Genomic DNA, 16,361 nt, shown 5'->3' on the forward strand with positions numbered 1-16,361 from the left:
CACGAGAGCAGCAAGAGCAAGTCTTCACCAGACCGAGCCCACTCCGAACAAGACCACACCTTCGGACTGGGTCGAAGAGTGCGCCCACCCAAACTGAGACCCCCACCGCGCGCGCAAGCTTCGTGCGCATATCAGGTTTTTAACGGACCGCCATGGTGTAAAATTATACTTCATTTATACCAGCAACTTTCCCGTGCCCACACGGGATTCGAAACGGAGTCGGGATGGAGGTAGAAAAAATGTAAATGGCATCTTCCGTCATCGAGCCGGCAAGCTGGGAGCAACAATTCACATTTATTTCCACAGCTGATGTAATTTAAATGCTCTAATGGTGGCGAGGTGCTCCATTTGAAACTGTCTGTTCAATATATGTACCTTTTTAATGCGGAGGGTCCGTATACGATAAAAATTTGTATTGGTGTCAAAACCAGTGCCCAATTGCAAATTAATAATAGGATTTAAGTGTAGAATACTTTTTTTAAAGAGGAAATACTTAACTTCAATTGAATTATATATTTTGAACGATGTAGAACATGAATTGGAACACGAACCTGCAGTTTAGCAGTACTTTGGCTCTGAATTGGCAAATTCTACGGAATGTCATCCTGAGTGCGCATGCGCACAGAGGAGTACGATAGGCGTTTTAGTCTGTCTGCCTGTCCGGCAGTCAAACAAAATAAAAAATAATTCCAAACAGGAAACGTCCTGTTTTTAGTGACATCACAAAGAACACAAACAGGCATGAATTAATTCATTTAACGTGTTAAATAAGGTGGTGTAAATTGTAAAAGACAGTGCATCAACAGCGGTAAACTTCAGAAAAAACGTATTAGATTTTTTAGTCATTAAAACTTTTATTTCATTTCAATTGAACGATACATATCTGAATTATAAAACCTGAATTACATAATTATATATATATTCTATTCAAATCACCTTGCCACTTCCAAGAACCTCCAGTTTAGCAGTACTTGGACAAAATATTACGCCATTTTACGCCATCTCGGCCAATCAAATTTACTGCTCGCTCTCTCAGCATTGAGGAATATTGAGATTCAGACAAAATCGCGGCTCATAGGAAATATAGACCATGCTCAAAAAAGCAAAGCAAGATTTTAGAAGACTTCCCCTGTCCTTTTTCTCAAGACTGCCGGGGGTAAGGTGTTCTATGAACTCTTTATGGTTACCTCCAACACAGAAGGTGGCTGGTTATATTTTTACCCCTGTCTGTCTGTCTGTCTGTCTTTTTGTCTGTGTTTGTCTCTGAACAGGATATCTCCAAAAAGTTGGATGGATTCAGACAAAATTTGGTGGAGAGGTTGGGTGTGTAATAAGGACGAAATGATTAGATTTTGGTGAAGATCCGGATCTGGATACAGCTTCTAGAATTTTTTGTGATTCTTCACCATTGATTAATAGGGCTAAAAACGATACGTAGCATGATATATCAAAAAATTGTGAATGGTTTCTGATGAAACTTGGTGGACAGGTCAGGTGTGACAAGGACGAATTTATTCGATTGTGATGAAGGTCCAGATCTGGACAAGACAATTTAAAACAAATAAATCACAAGTGATTCTTCATCATTGAGATGGGACCAAAAACGATATATAGCATGATATTTCAAAAAGTTTTGGCAGATGAGTTGGGTAGGTGATAAGAACGAGGAGATTTGATTTTGGTTCAGATCCGGCCCATCAATGAATGGATGGATGAATGATCGTTTTCAGGCCATTTTCCCCTGCTAGAGCGGGGTTAGCCTTGCGGGCCCTGACAATCATGAGTTCCCTTTTTGAGGTAATGTTTTTATGGCCGGATGCCTTTCCTGACGCCAACCCTTAGTCGCCTCTTACGATTCGCAGGGATACGGTGTACCTATTCTAAATCAGGGTCCACACCGGGATAATTCATCCCAGCAAGCTGGCACTCAATTTGCCGACCTCAGAAGGATGACAGGCTGAGTGAACCCCCCTGGTGTTAATTCAGCGATCGACCGGGATTCGAACTCAGGATCCTAGCATCCCGAGCCAGCACCTTAACAGCTAAGCCAACACCAGGCTTTTTGAGGCAGTTCATCAGTGGGTTACAAAACGTAAACTGTTCAGCCTGGCGGAGGTATGCTCTCTACCAAGTGCCGTTCTAGTTTATTTAAGTATTCGAGGTCCCGAGTGTGCGGTGAGTCATTTATCATATTTAGTCTCTTGTGATTATCATGCTTATTAGACCATAGGATGAAAAGGTGAATATACCCGTTTTTTTGAAAACTGTGACCCCCATCTTGGAATTACATGAAATTTAGAGATTAAGTAGATTTAATGGTGCTGAATCCAATTATGAATGTTGCTAAGCCGTAAATCTGCACGTTTTCATTATAACGGTCACTTGATGTTTTTCTTCGAAATTTGACTATTTTTCCATCCAAAATTGTATTAAAAACTTTTAAACAGCTTATGCAGGCACAGTGAGTCTCAAAATGTTATTTTGCAATGACATCTATCAAACTGAGATGATGCAGGACTCAAAAGGTACAGTTAAGGTAAAACAGCGTGAACTTGATGTAAATTTACAATGTTGTCAGTGAAATTTGTTCAACAAGTGATTCACTTTGCTTGATGATTCACAAATATTTACATGGTCGACATCCTCCACTTTCAGGAATTGAATTTTTATCTTAAAGTTGTGCATACCAAAACAGCACAGTTGACAGACCTACTCACATGAGTTTAAAAGTTAAAATGTTCAGGTAAGTGCACATACAACAAATGGCATCAAATACAAACAGAGGCTGCGTTGAAGAAGTATCTCCGCATCTTTATCATCATGGTGCCTCTGTTGACATGTTCATTCTTCATCAGAATCATCTCCTATGTCGTCATCAACATCTTCTGTTTCAAAGTCTTCTGTCTCTCTTTGCTGCTTGTTGGTACAACCCACACATTTACACAGGTCTGTACATGACAAACCTTTTCCTACACAGCCACATCTGTTGGTTTCACACTTGCCTCTTTTATATGCACACTGTGTTGCTGCAAGTAAGTTGTCAGGAGCAGGAGGCAAATCTCCCCAATGGATAACCAAATCATCACCTTCCATTTTCCAGCCATGTTGAGAGGGATCTGGTATCTCTGGAAACTGTTCAAGAGCTCTTCTGTGAATGGCTGCTTGGTAATTGGCACGCAAGATGTGTTGCCTGAGAGAGTCCTGATTCGGTGGCATTGATGTCTCAAATTTGCTGTCCATACGAAACATATTGTACCTTGCTAGGTTAACACGCTCCACATCCTGGCCATACAACCTGCAAACGAACTCTTCCAATGTGTTCACAAGTGTATCTGCGATAGTAAAAGATGACCCTAGTTCTTTGAAAGCATCCTGGTATTTGTCATCAGACAGCATCAGTTTGTAAGCTTTCTGTTTTCCTCTGCCATAGAAGGCACTAACAGAGTCACACCCTGTAAATACATGAAGGCCTATCAACGCCTGTGATACTGAACTACCAAGATGTCGACGCACAGCCTGTATATCAATTGTGCGCTGCAAATCTCCCTTTCCTGTTGTTACATATTTATGTGAATGTATGTGAATTACTATTCAGGTCTTTGCTTATCAATGTGTAGTCGATTAAGGGTTGTTGTGATTAAAGGGTCAGGAGCCCTTCTGGGAAAAAGGAGACCGGAAACGGAAGAAGAAAAGACACGAGGTCCGGGAGAAGCGACGATCCTTTTTCTTCCTCGCCCAGCTCCGACGAGAGTTGAGATCGATATTGAGCAGCGTGGAAAAGCTGCGTTCCCAAGCCCGTCTGGCGAGAGGAGTTACCGGGACGTGTAACTACCCTTTTGACACGTCAAGTTGCCGTGGGGCCGTGCACAGACCCAGCGTCCGGCACAGTTCGCCGCACCGTCTACAAGGACGCGTACGGGTCGCACTTTGGGGCCTCGCGCGCGCGCGTTACCAGCGGCGCTTGCTTTGCCCGCTTTGCTTGGCCAGGAGGTGTGCGCTGCAGCCGTGGTTCCCGGTACGGTACGTGCCGGTGGAAGCACGTCCGCCCGGGGTTCGTTCAACCGCCCGTGTGCGGCGAAGCCGACCATAACCTTGTTCAGGAGGGGCCCAGAGACATTGTGAGGGACAGAGACCAAAGGGGTCGTGAGTACCCAAGGGGTCGGGAGTGGGGAAAGGGGACACACATATATATAAGATGGCCATCTTAATCATCTCGGGGATTGATTGTTGATTGTGGATTGTTGATGGTTGTTGATTGTTGATTCCTTGGGGAAATATATTATTGATTACTCGGAATCCTTGGTGTGGGGTTTCTTATGGACTGGAATTCATCTTGATTGCGTTACGAAAGCGTATAAATCATATATCTTTCTGGCGGGGTGTATCCCACGGTCCGGGGGTCACCGAGACCAGGTAATTACCGGGAGGACCACGTAACAGAATTGGGGGCTCGTCCAAATTACGATTTGCGGATTCGCAATTGGGTCTACGTCCGGGATCTAAAATTGTATAAAATAATATTTTTATTAATTAAAATGTATTAATTAAGTATTAATTGGTAAATTTTTGGGGAAAGTGGGGTAAAGTCTTGGGTGAAGGTTAACAGGTGTTAACGATAGGCACCATGGCGTTTGTGGCACAGAACTTTGCGGTAACCCCGAGTGAGGCACAGTTCCGAGCGTTACTAAAGTCGGACCTCTTGAAATTGGCCAAACATTTTAACTTGGAGGTCCGAACTAATTTGAGGAAGGCAGAGTTGCAGACCACGGTGATACAGTCTATGGTGGGATTAGGAACATGGGACGAGTTAGCCTGGCAGTGGCTACCCGAAGAACCAGAAGACGTTGAGCTCCGGAAACTGGAGTTGCAATTACGGAGCCAGGAACGGATCAAAGAAGAAGAAAGGAAAGCAGAAGAGAGGAGAGAAGAGAAACAAGCAGAGGAAAGGAGAGTGGAACGAGAACTCCAGGAAAGGTTAAAAGAAGAAGAAAGGAAAGCAGAAGAGAGGAGAGAAGAGAAACAAGCAGAGGAAAGGAGAGTGGAACGAGAACTCCAGGAAAGGTTAAAAGAAGAAGAAAGGAAAGCAGAAGAGAGGAGAGAAGAGAAACAAGCAGAGGAAAGGAGAGTGGAACGAGAACTCCAGGAAAGGTTAGCAGAAGAAGAAAGGAAAGCAGAAAAGGAAAGAGCAGAAGAAGAAAGGAGAGTGGAACGAGAACTCCAGGAAAGGTTAGAAAGGATGAAAACAGAGGAAAGGAAAGCAGAAGCAGAGGAGAGGAGAGCTGCAAGGGAACTCGAAGCAGAGGAGAGAAAAGCGGAAAGGGAATTGAAGGAACGTGACATGGTGCTTCAGCAAGAAATTAAATTCAAGGAGCTGGAGTTAAGGAGAGAACGGGGAGAGGTACCACCCTTGCTGACGGGGTCGACACCTAGCCAGAACACCTGGGATGTGGGCAGACATGTGAGGCTGGTTCCACCCTTCAGTGAAAAGGAAGTTGCTAAATGTTTTCCGCACTTTGAGAAAGTGGCTCGACAGTTAAACTGGCCGGAGGAGGCCTGGACCATACTAGTGCAAAGTGTGCTTGTGGGAAAAGCTCAAGAGATTTATTCGGCGCTACCAATGGACCAATGTGCAGATTATGAGGTATTGAAGAAGCACATCCTCAAAGCCTATGAGTTGGTTCCGGAAGCTTACCGGCAAAAATTCAGGAATGCCAGGAAGAGGGAGAGTGAGACCCATGTGGAGTTTGCCAGAGTGAAAGAAAACATGTTTGGTCGGTGGTGTGAGTCAAAAGGAGTCGGGAAAGACTTCGAAACATTGCGTGACTTGATCCTGGTGGAGGAATTTCAACAGTGTGTCCACGAGGACATCAAAGTGTACCTGCAGGAAAAGAAAGTACCGAAGTTGTGGGACGCAGCCACCATGGCAGATGATTATGCCTTAACACACCGGATAGGGGTCCACGAACCTAACTCCTCGCCTAGATCTCCGCAGGGGAGGTGGGGAACAGCAGGTGCGGAGAACGACAATACATGGCGGCGGCCTCGAGAGGATTATGGGGACAACGCGGATACCCCACCTGTTCGAAATCAGAGGGCTGCGGGCCCAAGACAAACTTATATTTTGGGGGGCCCGAGGCAGACCACGAGTTTTTCCTCCGGGCCTACTTGCGCTTTTTGCAAGAAACCTGGACACTTGATGTCCAGTTGTTACCGCATGAAAAGGGAAGACCCAGAGCGGAGTCCGACTATTACCACTCCGAATGCGATGGCAAGCGTAAGAAATCGCCCACAGAAGAGTTACCAACCATTTATTTATGAGGGGTTGGTCTCACTCAAGGGAGACTTGACTAACCCAAGACCGGTTAGGGTTTTGAGGGACACAGGAGCCCATCAATCCTTAATGCTTGAAGGCATTTTGCCATTGTCAAAGAGTACCGCAACGGGTGATAGTGTTCGGTTACAAGGGATCGGTGGCTGTGTTAATGCCCCACTTCATGTCATCCATTTGGAATCCGATTTGATGTCAGGACCGGTCACCGTCGGTTTACAAGTCACGCTTCCTGTAGAGAGAGTATCTGTGATTATTGGGAATGATTTGGCCGGGGGGCAAATTTATGGTAACCCGAGGGTTGGTAAAGAGCACAGCAGGGAAAATAACACCCCACCAGCTCGGGATGGCGACAAAAGTTCCAAGTTATTTGTAGGGGGACTGAACTTCAACACAGAGGAAGAAGTTCTGACCTCTGTCTTCAACAGATATGGGCCGCTGGTGGAAGTGCGGGTGGTAAAAGACAGGGAAACGCAACGGTCAAGAGGGTTCGGCTTTGTCACGTTTGCAAGCACAAGAGACGCCAGGGAGGCAGAGAAGAATTGGAATGGTAAGGATTTGGAGGGTCGGACCATAACAGTAGGGAAGGCATTTCGTAGGCGTCGAGAGGTCTACAGAAGAGGACAACTTGGCAGTAGTTTTGGGGTTGGCAGCAGCCGATATTACTATGGAGGCTCCCAGAGTTACGGCACCTCCCGAAAAAATGAATGTCAGAGCACTGGCCGAGAAGGAGACCGCCAGTCAGGTAACGGCTGGGACAAGTGGTCCCACCGTAACTGTTAGGAGTCTGCAGAAGTTGAAGCACCATATATACGGGGGAGCCGCCGAGCCGGGGCTCCTACACGGACTAACCGTGAACGCCACGTTCTTAAAGGCGTCCAGGTAGTGAACTTTCCTGCACGGACTAACCGTGAACTCCCCGTTCTTAAAGGCGTCCATGTAATGAACTTTCCTCCCCGGACTAACCGTGAACTCCACATTCCTTAAGGCGTCCATGTAGGGAATACTCCGCTGGGCCTCCCGAAAAAGTGCTATAGAGAGGTTTAAATTTGGGGGCTTTGGTCACCACCTCTTAACCGTCATTCAAGAGAAACTAGAAGTAGTTGACGCTTGGTCCAGAGGGAATTAATCTAGGGGATTGTGTGAAATTTTGTTGCTTTATTTTTAAGTGATGACTGTGCCCGGGGGGAACTGATGAGTTGGGGGGGGGGGGGGGTGAGTTATCTGGTTTGTTTATCCAAGTTAGCCGGCAAAGAAAGTTTTTGCTGGGTTCAAACTTTCTTTCTGGAAGGGGGGGAGTGTTACATATTTATGTGAATGTATGTGAATTACTATTCAGGTCTTTGCTTATCAATGTGTAGTCGATTAAGGGTTGTTGTGATTAAAGGGTCAGGAGCCCTTCTGGGAAAAAGGAGACCGGAAACGGAAGAAGAAAAGACACGAGGTCCGGGAGAAGCGACGATTCTTTTTCTTCCTCGCCCAGCTCCGACGAGAGTTGAGATCGATATTGAGCAGCGTGGAAAAGCTGCGTTCCCAAGCCCGTCTGGCGAGAGGAGTTACCGGGACGTGTAACTACCCTTTTGACACGTCAAGTTGCCGTGGGGCCGTGCACAGACCCAGCGTCCGGCACAGTTCGCCGCACCGTCTACAAGGACGCGTACGGGTCGCACTTTGGGGCCTCGCGCGCGTTGCCAGCGGCGCTTGCTTTGCCCGCTTTGCTTGGCCAGGAGGTGTGCGCTGCAGCCGTGGTTCCCGGTACGGTACGTGCCCGGTGGAAGCACGTCCGCCCGGGGTTCGTTCAACCGCCCGTGTGCGGCGAAGCCGACCATAACCTTGTTCAGGAGGGGCCCAGAGACATTGTGAGGGACAGAGACCAAAGGGGTCGTGAGTACCCAAGGGGTCGGGAGTGGGGAAAGGGGACACACATATATAAGATGGCCATCTTAATCATCTCGGGGATTGATTGTTGATTGTGGATTGTTGATGGTTGTTGATTGTTGATTCCTTGGGGGAATATGTTATTGATTACTCGGAATCCTTGGTGTGGGGTTTCTTATGGACTGGAATTCATCTTGAATGCGTTACGAAAGCGTATAAATCATATATCTTTCTGGCGGGGTGCCTCCCACAGTCCGGGGGTCACCGAGACCAGGTAATTACCGGGAGGACCACGTAACACTGTGAAGTAGAACAAGTTCCCATCTACTTTGCTTGCATGGCCGACAGCAACGGTGAAAACATCAGTCAGGGCTCTTGATAATGACATTTGGTTGCAGCTCATCTGTTGGTTCCGAAGTTGACGATGCCTGAATGTCGCGTGCTGCGTAGACACTGTGCAGCAGTTGTCGAGTGTCAGCCTCTTCATGATTTGATGCAAGTTCTGGAATGGCCTCTACACACAGATTCCCATTCTTACCGTAAAAGGAGTGACAGAGCTGGCCATGTGCATAGTAGAGTTTAACCCCTTTTAACTTTTCGGGTTCACATTTTGACGACTGCACAAACAGAAAATCCACTAGAGCTTCCTTGTTGGAACCACATGACAGGAATTTTTTCCACTGACGTGGGACTTGCTGATCAGAGCCATATATCGTCACTCGTTGTACCCCATCGGCTGCTCTCCTCCCTCTCTCTGCATTTTTTATGCTTTTTGCTGGGTAGTTGTCAGTTAAAAGGTGAACGCTTGCAGCATACAAGTTGGTAGCCAGACTGATAACTTTATGCATGATGTGCTCTGCCAAGTCACCAAAGGTCATACAAGAAACCATCTTTGCATTTAGCTCTTGAATTAGTGCCTTGCCATCCACTATCCATACGCTTCCTTTTGGCAATGATTCCACAATAGGGCATGGCTCTGTAGCAGACTCAATATGTTTCATCAGACTAGCTTTGTTTGTTTTCTTGAGTCCTCCATTGTCATTGGCTAAAGGTAGAGGAAGTGTGTTCAGGCAGTGGGTAAGCATTTCCTGCAAATCCAAATCACGGTATCTTGAGATGATTAACAGCCGTGCAAACAACTTACGATCCTGATTCAATATTATTTCCTTGCCACTTTTTGTAGTTGATTTGCTCTCTTTTGTCATGCTGGAGAAGGTTTTTAGCTTCTGTTGTTTCAAGGGTGAATGTATATCAACAACAACCTTTTGAAGCCTGTTTACCATAAAATTCTCAGCAGCAGACTGACCAATAAAGCCAGCGTTCTTGAGATCTGCCTCTACGTCAGCAGGTGCAATTACACCTGAAGTGATATGGAGGAGTTGAGGTCCTGTCTCTTCAAATGGGTTAATCATACACCCCACGGTGTCACAGACAGCAAGCACATCCGCATTGTTCTTCTTTATTCTGGAGGCATCAAGGTCCTTGCGTTTAGTTTTCTGTTGCCCCTTTCCTGCCATTATGTCACATTCCACCTGAATGGCTGCTTTTAGGTGCTGAGACAAGATCCACCTGTGGCAATAGGGTGGTAGGGCGGGCCATACTTTTTTTTTTTTGTAAATCAATCGAGAGGGGTGTTCATATTACGTATTTTAGTGTGTAGAACACAAATCTGAGGTTTTTTAAAATTCTGATAACCCTAACCTACATCAATTTGCAGTTGATTATTATTAAATTTTTGATTATTTTGCTATTCTTCTGGAAAAAAGAGACGTTTTTTATTTTGAAGTCAGGGCTTTTATTTTGGTAACTTCCTGTTGGGACGGCAGTTGTAGCCATCTTGTTGCTGAAAGCTCGATGTTGAGGAGGTTGGCAATCCTTATCCATCTGTCTTCTCTTCTCTTCTTATGGCATTGCCAGTAAGAACGTTTTTGATTAGGAACCTGAGGAACAAATAGATAATAATTTTAGATGTAAATTACCTTGTTTTATATTATATTTGTTAATTGATTTGTGTACTTACCTATTGCTAGCCTGAGTTACATGTGAAGGAAAATAGTGACCTGTGAAGTGAATATTTTGACGGTTTTCTGTAATATCTGTGTAATACCTTAATATCTGTCTGTAGTGGATACTTACCTGTGTATTATTGTTTTTATTTCAGTGTGGACTACTAAAAATGGCTCAAGTCAGAACAAGGATGAAATCAAGTTATCATTTAAGTAATCTTGTTGGCACTGGGCAGGAGCTGTTGGTGTCTGAACTGCCAACTGTGAGGGATATCCTGAGGTATGGCATCGACTTGAGGGAGCAAAGTGAAGATGACAGGAGGAACTACCCAGTGGACCAGCTCGTGTCTGACATCTACCCTGGTCTGATTTGTCAGTGGAGCAAAGCTAATGCTCTTTTCAAGCCTCCTGTTATCAATGAAAAGGTGACCATCATGTCCAAGCTCAAGGAGGTCCGGAATCAGGCAGTGAAATTTTCTCTTGGGAAGGGCAAACTCAATGCCAAAGAGAGGTTAATTGTCAAGTTAGACAAGTTATTTGATATTTTGACTTGCAAGTGTCAGATTACCAGTTGTGAGGGGGGAGGCTGTGAGGCCGGTGAGGGCGGTGTGATCCAAGCCCACATTAACTGTTCCTGCAGCAGAGAGAAAATGATTCCTGTGAAAGATCTTGCCTACATCAAGGGACAGAAAGAGAAGGTTGGAAGTAAAGGACCCCACCAAATGGGGAGCCCTGATCTGCCAGAGCATAAGAGACAAGTGAGGACATTGGAAAGGCAGGAAAAGAAAAAGAATGCAGAGAAAAGGAGAAGGTGCAAGGAGGAAAATGCTGCAGCAGCAGAGAAGGCAGCCAGGAGGGATGTCGAGAGATTTTTGTCAGATGGTGATGAGGATCTGGAATTGGAGAGAAGTGGTGCTGAAGATGAGTTTGTCACTGAAGTTGAGCTCTTCCCTGAAACTGACACTGAGCCTGCAGCTTCAGCAAAGGTCCAGAAAAACTATGATGAGATTCCAAACATTGCCCTTGCTAGTGTAAGGTATGGCATAGGGCTGAGGCCAACTGCAGCGATAGCAACTGCAGATCTAATTGATGCAGGAATCATCACAGAAGACAATACAAGTAAAGTGATTGATAAGAACAAGGTCAATAGAGCACAGGAGAAGTTGATGACAGAGCTGGGGGAAGAGTTTGATGAGAAGTGCAGGGAGGAGGGGGGATCTCCTGCATCCTCTTTGATGGGCGGATTGACCTGACCAATGTAATGATGGAAGCTGAGGGCAGTGACCAATCTTTTCCTGCAAAGATCAAGGAAGAACACTATAGTGTTGTTAGTGAGCCTGGTAGCTACTATCTGTTCCACTTTACCCCAGAGAAAGCAACTAAAGAGGAGTCAAATGCGGAGCAGATTGCTAAGGTCCTGTTTGCCTGGCTGAAAGAGGGATTTTGATAAGACCTTGTGGGCCATTGGAGGAGACTCAACAAATGTCAACACTGGTGTGAAAGCTGGAGTAATGCGGAAGCTGGAGCTGCACCTGGGGAGAAAGCTGGTCTGGTTGGTGTGCAACCTGCACACTGGTGAACTTCCCCTACGCCATCTAGTGTGGCAATAGGCTGCGTTGGTGGTATGTCCAATCATACCCCCTTTCATCTTAGTGTCTCGATTGCAAGTCTGCTCAATAGTCTGGTCAGCAGCAATACAAGCAAAGCTGTGATCTTCTTGCCTCTGCACAGCAAATTGACCATCAAGGAAGGCAGCATGAATGTCTGGATGTGTTGTTGGAAGCCTCATCATCTCTAACCAGTATGGAGATAGATAGCGAGTGCAGTTGGTGTGGTCATAGGCGAAAAACCATGGTATGATTGTTCTTGTCGCCGAAAGATGGAGGTTCCAATCTGCCTCTCTGGTGCCTCTTACAAAAACCAAAAGTTCCTGGACCATCTCTATATATGAGGACCAGAATGCATAGGTTGGATGTGCTGATTGTAATTGGATGTGTTCCACATATATGTCTATCAGTTTGCGGTATTCCCTGTTCTCCATCAGTTCTTGATACTCGGCTCCAGGAAAGACTTTCACCTTCTGAACACGCGATACTTTGCCAGCGTGATCCACATTCAAGAAACTTCTTCCAGCTTTTTTGCTTAAATGCAATTAGATCCCCTTTCGGTTCAGAAATCGCATGCATACAACACCACTTCGGAACGACGTGGGACGCCATGGCCAGTGCCATGTTAGCTGTCAACAAGATTTTGTGCGCGCGACCGAGGATACTCAATATCCAGGAAACGAACGCTGATTGGTTCACGGACGGCATGAACGGCCAACGAACCGATCTACAGCGCGATTTAATTGGACGAGCTAGATGTTGGTCAATGAAATTTTTACAATAATTATCGGTGATTTTATTTCATTTTCTCGGAAACGCTCGTTATAAACACCAAGCAACATTCATAATATGTTCAGAAATAATATTTAACGAATTTACATGCGCTCATATTGTAATACCAAGCAAGGGACTATGACATGGAACGATAATGCACATCATCCTATGGTCTATATGTCTCAACTGAGATGAAGATGCTTGGTCGATGATTCGTTTGGTAACCGGAAACGTACCTGTCCTCACCACATCCGTTTCAACTGAACAGACTAGCTCCAACACTGATACATCAACAACATCAACATCAACCCCCTTAACGCCCATCCTCCGTCCGCCACTCTTATGGTCTCTACCTCTGCTGCTGTTTCAGACAACCTGTCGTTTGTTTCTCAGGGTTCAGACAAGCAGTGCTTCAAACGTGTGGATTGAATTTGTTATTGTATACTCTTTGAAGAAGAAGTAAACATCCAACAATATATCCAACCCTCATGTGGGACAGCAACATATGGTAAAACGTTTGAGTCACTCGTGGTTAGCCTATAAAGAGTCCACAACATCGGACATAGATTCGTCTGGAACCATCCCCTCCACTCACAACTAATTGGTATGGGTGACTTTGATGTGAAGATGTGAACCCTTTACCTTCCACGGAGATTCTGAGTGTCTTGGAAGGTAAATGTGTCCCATCTTCGTTGAACCTCAAGGACAAAGTATCCTTGATTCCTTTTCAAGTGGGTGGGATTGGTTTGCATGGATATTGAAATGAAGGGTCTGAAGGGGTCACCATTTGTTGTACTTACAGTGCCCCTCTTTTGCTAGAGTGCTCCAACTTACCCACTAACAGCTCATCAAGTACAATAGCTGATGTGTCCTCAGCTTCTGAAAGCATCGTAAATATAACAGTATTATTGAGTAATTCTGGTTCACCCAATCTGTTGTAATTTCTGCTTTGCCCCCTCCCTCTATCTTTCCTGAAGTTCCACTTGAATCCCTCCTCCACCCATTCCTTTCTACTCCAACCTGATAGACCTTCAACATTCAACCGTATAATTTAACCAAAATGTAATCCGTTCTTTCTTGGCTCACATTGGAGAAGAGTGCAAAGTTTTCCTTTATGTTTGATATGAAGATCATCTGGAAAATCAAATGGGCAGACAAAACAAACAAACAGCATTTAGTAACACCAGTAAATACCCGATCCCTCTGCGAACATGAGTCGGCCAAGAAAGAAGCCGAGTTGCGTGACAAAGTATTTTTGTGAGGTTCGGATATGTTTTCTTGAAGAAAAAAAAAATTGCATTTACCGTTTTAAGTCAGGATTTCTTTATAGACAACATTGCCGTGATGACCCGTCGCTTCAATGATGGCTTTAATCAAACGGCAGCGTATGTTACATTTCACCAATATATTGCAGGTCTATTTATGAGTCTAGTCAGGTTCACCATGTTTTTTCGTTCAAAATCATGGTAGATTAGCAAACCTATACATTTTTGGAAACGTTATTACATGGAAAATCTGAAAATCAATGTTTACATTTGCCAATTCCGACCAATTCGATTCGACCAATTCGACCAATTCGACCAATCGACCAATTCCATTCGACCAATTCGACCATTCGACCAATCGCTTCGATCGACCATTCGACCAATTCGATCGATTCGATTCGATTCGATTCATCGAATTCGATTCGATCGACCATTCGACCAATTCGATTTGCCAATCAATCTGACCGACCTTTGCTTGTGTGGAACGGACTGTGAAAACGATGCGGACTATATTGTCGGATACGACACACAGGACGGTGATGACGAACTCTAAATGGCATATTCTGTAATCGTGTATGTTTGATGCCATTGACTGCCTGTGTATATTTTGTCATTGACTGCCTGTGTAGATGTGAAGTTATACTGACTGCATGTGTATATATGATTTTGCTGACTGCCTGTGTATGTTTGGTGATATGAATTATTGTGACACATTTTGATGTTATTAACTGCCTGTACAAAATGATAACATGTATTTGATTATGCAACTTATCGCGAATATAAAGACAGTATTTTGCAATTCAAAACCTTTGATTCGTGTCTTACCATTCCCCATAACACTAATTTGATACTTTCATTGGATTCCTGTCCCTGAAAATATAGGTTTAGTATATTTTAAAAAGTTTTTAGGGTAATTAGAGGCAGAAATAGAACAAAATATGTATTTTACAGTGGCCATTTTGAAAATCCAAAATGGCCGCCATACAGGTATCTCTCCAAATGTAAACATTGATTTTTAGTTTCCTTATGCTATAACCTTTCCAAAAATGTATAGGTTTGCTAATCTACCATGATTTTGAACGAAATATAATTTATTGACATAGTGAACCTGACTAGTCTCAATGAGGATGTAAAATGAAGTGAAACACACTAAAAAAGGATCTTTTATAACAGTTGTTGTTGTTGTTGTCATCATGGCTGTGGTTGTTGTTGTTTGTGTGCTTCTGCTGTGTACTTTTGTATATTTTCTATTGCATCGAGAGGTATTACTATATTTTATTTTGTGTGCTCCTTCTATGTCCTGCTTAAGGGGTCCTGCTGTCAAAGAATAATAAATGTTACCATGGGAACTGCTGCATTGAGCTCCCAATCTTGCTTCTTCTTCTTTTTCTTCAAGGCAAAAAGACTGGCTTTTGAAACGAGCATCTTTATGATTAAACGGGCATGATGTTTTGTTCCAAATAAATCGATTATTAACTTTCCAACCAAAGCAATCGATTATTAGCTTTCCAACCAAGGCAATCGATCATTAGCTTTCCAACCAAGGCAATCGATCATTAGCTTTCCAACCAAGGCAATCGATTATTACTTTTCCAACCAAAGCAATCGATTATTAGCTTTCCAACCAAGGCAATCGATTATTAACTTTCGAACCAAGGCAATCAATTATTAGCTTTCCAACCAAGGCAAGGCAATCGATTATTACTTTTCCAACCAAGGCAATCGATTATTAGCTTTCCAACCAAGGCAATCGATTATTAGCTTTGCAACCAAGGCAATCGATTATTAGCTTTCCAACCAAGGCAATCGATTATTAGCTTTCCAACCAAGGTAATCGATCATTAGCTTTCCAACCAAGGCAATCGATCATTAGCTTTCCAACCAAGGCAATCGATTATTAGCTTTCCAACCAAGGCAATCGATTTATTAGCTTTCCAACCAAGGCAATCGATCATTAGCTTTCCAACCAAGGCAATCGATCATTAGCTTTCCAACCAAGGCAATCGATTATTAGCTTTCCAACCAAGGCAATCGATTTATTAGCTTTCCAACCAAGGCAATCGATTAATTATTAGCTTTCCAACCAAAGCAAACGATTATTAGCTTTCCAACCAAGGCAATCGATTATTAACTTCCCAACCAAAGCAATCGATTATTAGCTTTCCAACCAAGCCAATCGATTATTAGCTTTCCAACCAAGGCAATCGATTAATTATTAGCTTTCCAACCAAAGCAATCGATTATTAGCTTTCCAACCAAGGCAATCGATTATTAACTTCCCAACCAAAGCAATCGATTGTTAACTTTCCAACCAAAGCAATCGATTATTAGCTTTCCAACTGTAGAATTTTTTATTCGCCCGGCTGAGGCCAAGCGAAACAACCTCATGGGCATTTATTCCTGATGAAACACCCTGCAACCCTTCCTTGTCTACAGAAAACAGGCATTTTGGAATGCCGACAGTATTTTCCATCCTGTGGTCACAACCAGCAACAAAATTAGG

The sequence above is a fragment of the Myxine glutinosa genome, chromosome 11 (assembly GCF_964187855.1).
Source record: "Myxine glutinosa chromosome 11, kmMyxGlut1.1, whole genome shotgun sequence".
NCBI classification, from domain to species: domain Eukaryota; kingdom Metazoa; phylum Chordata; class Myxini; order Myxiniformes; family Myxinidae; genus Myxine; species Myxine glutinosa.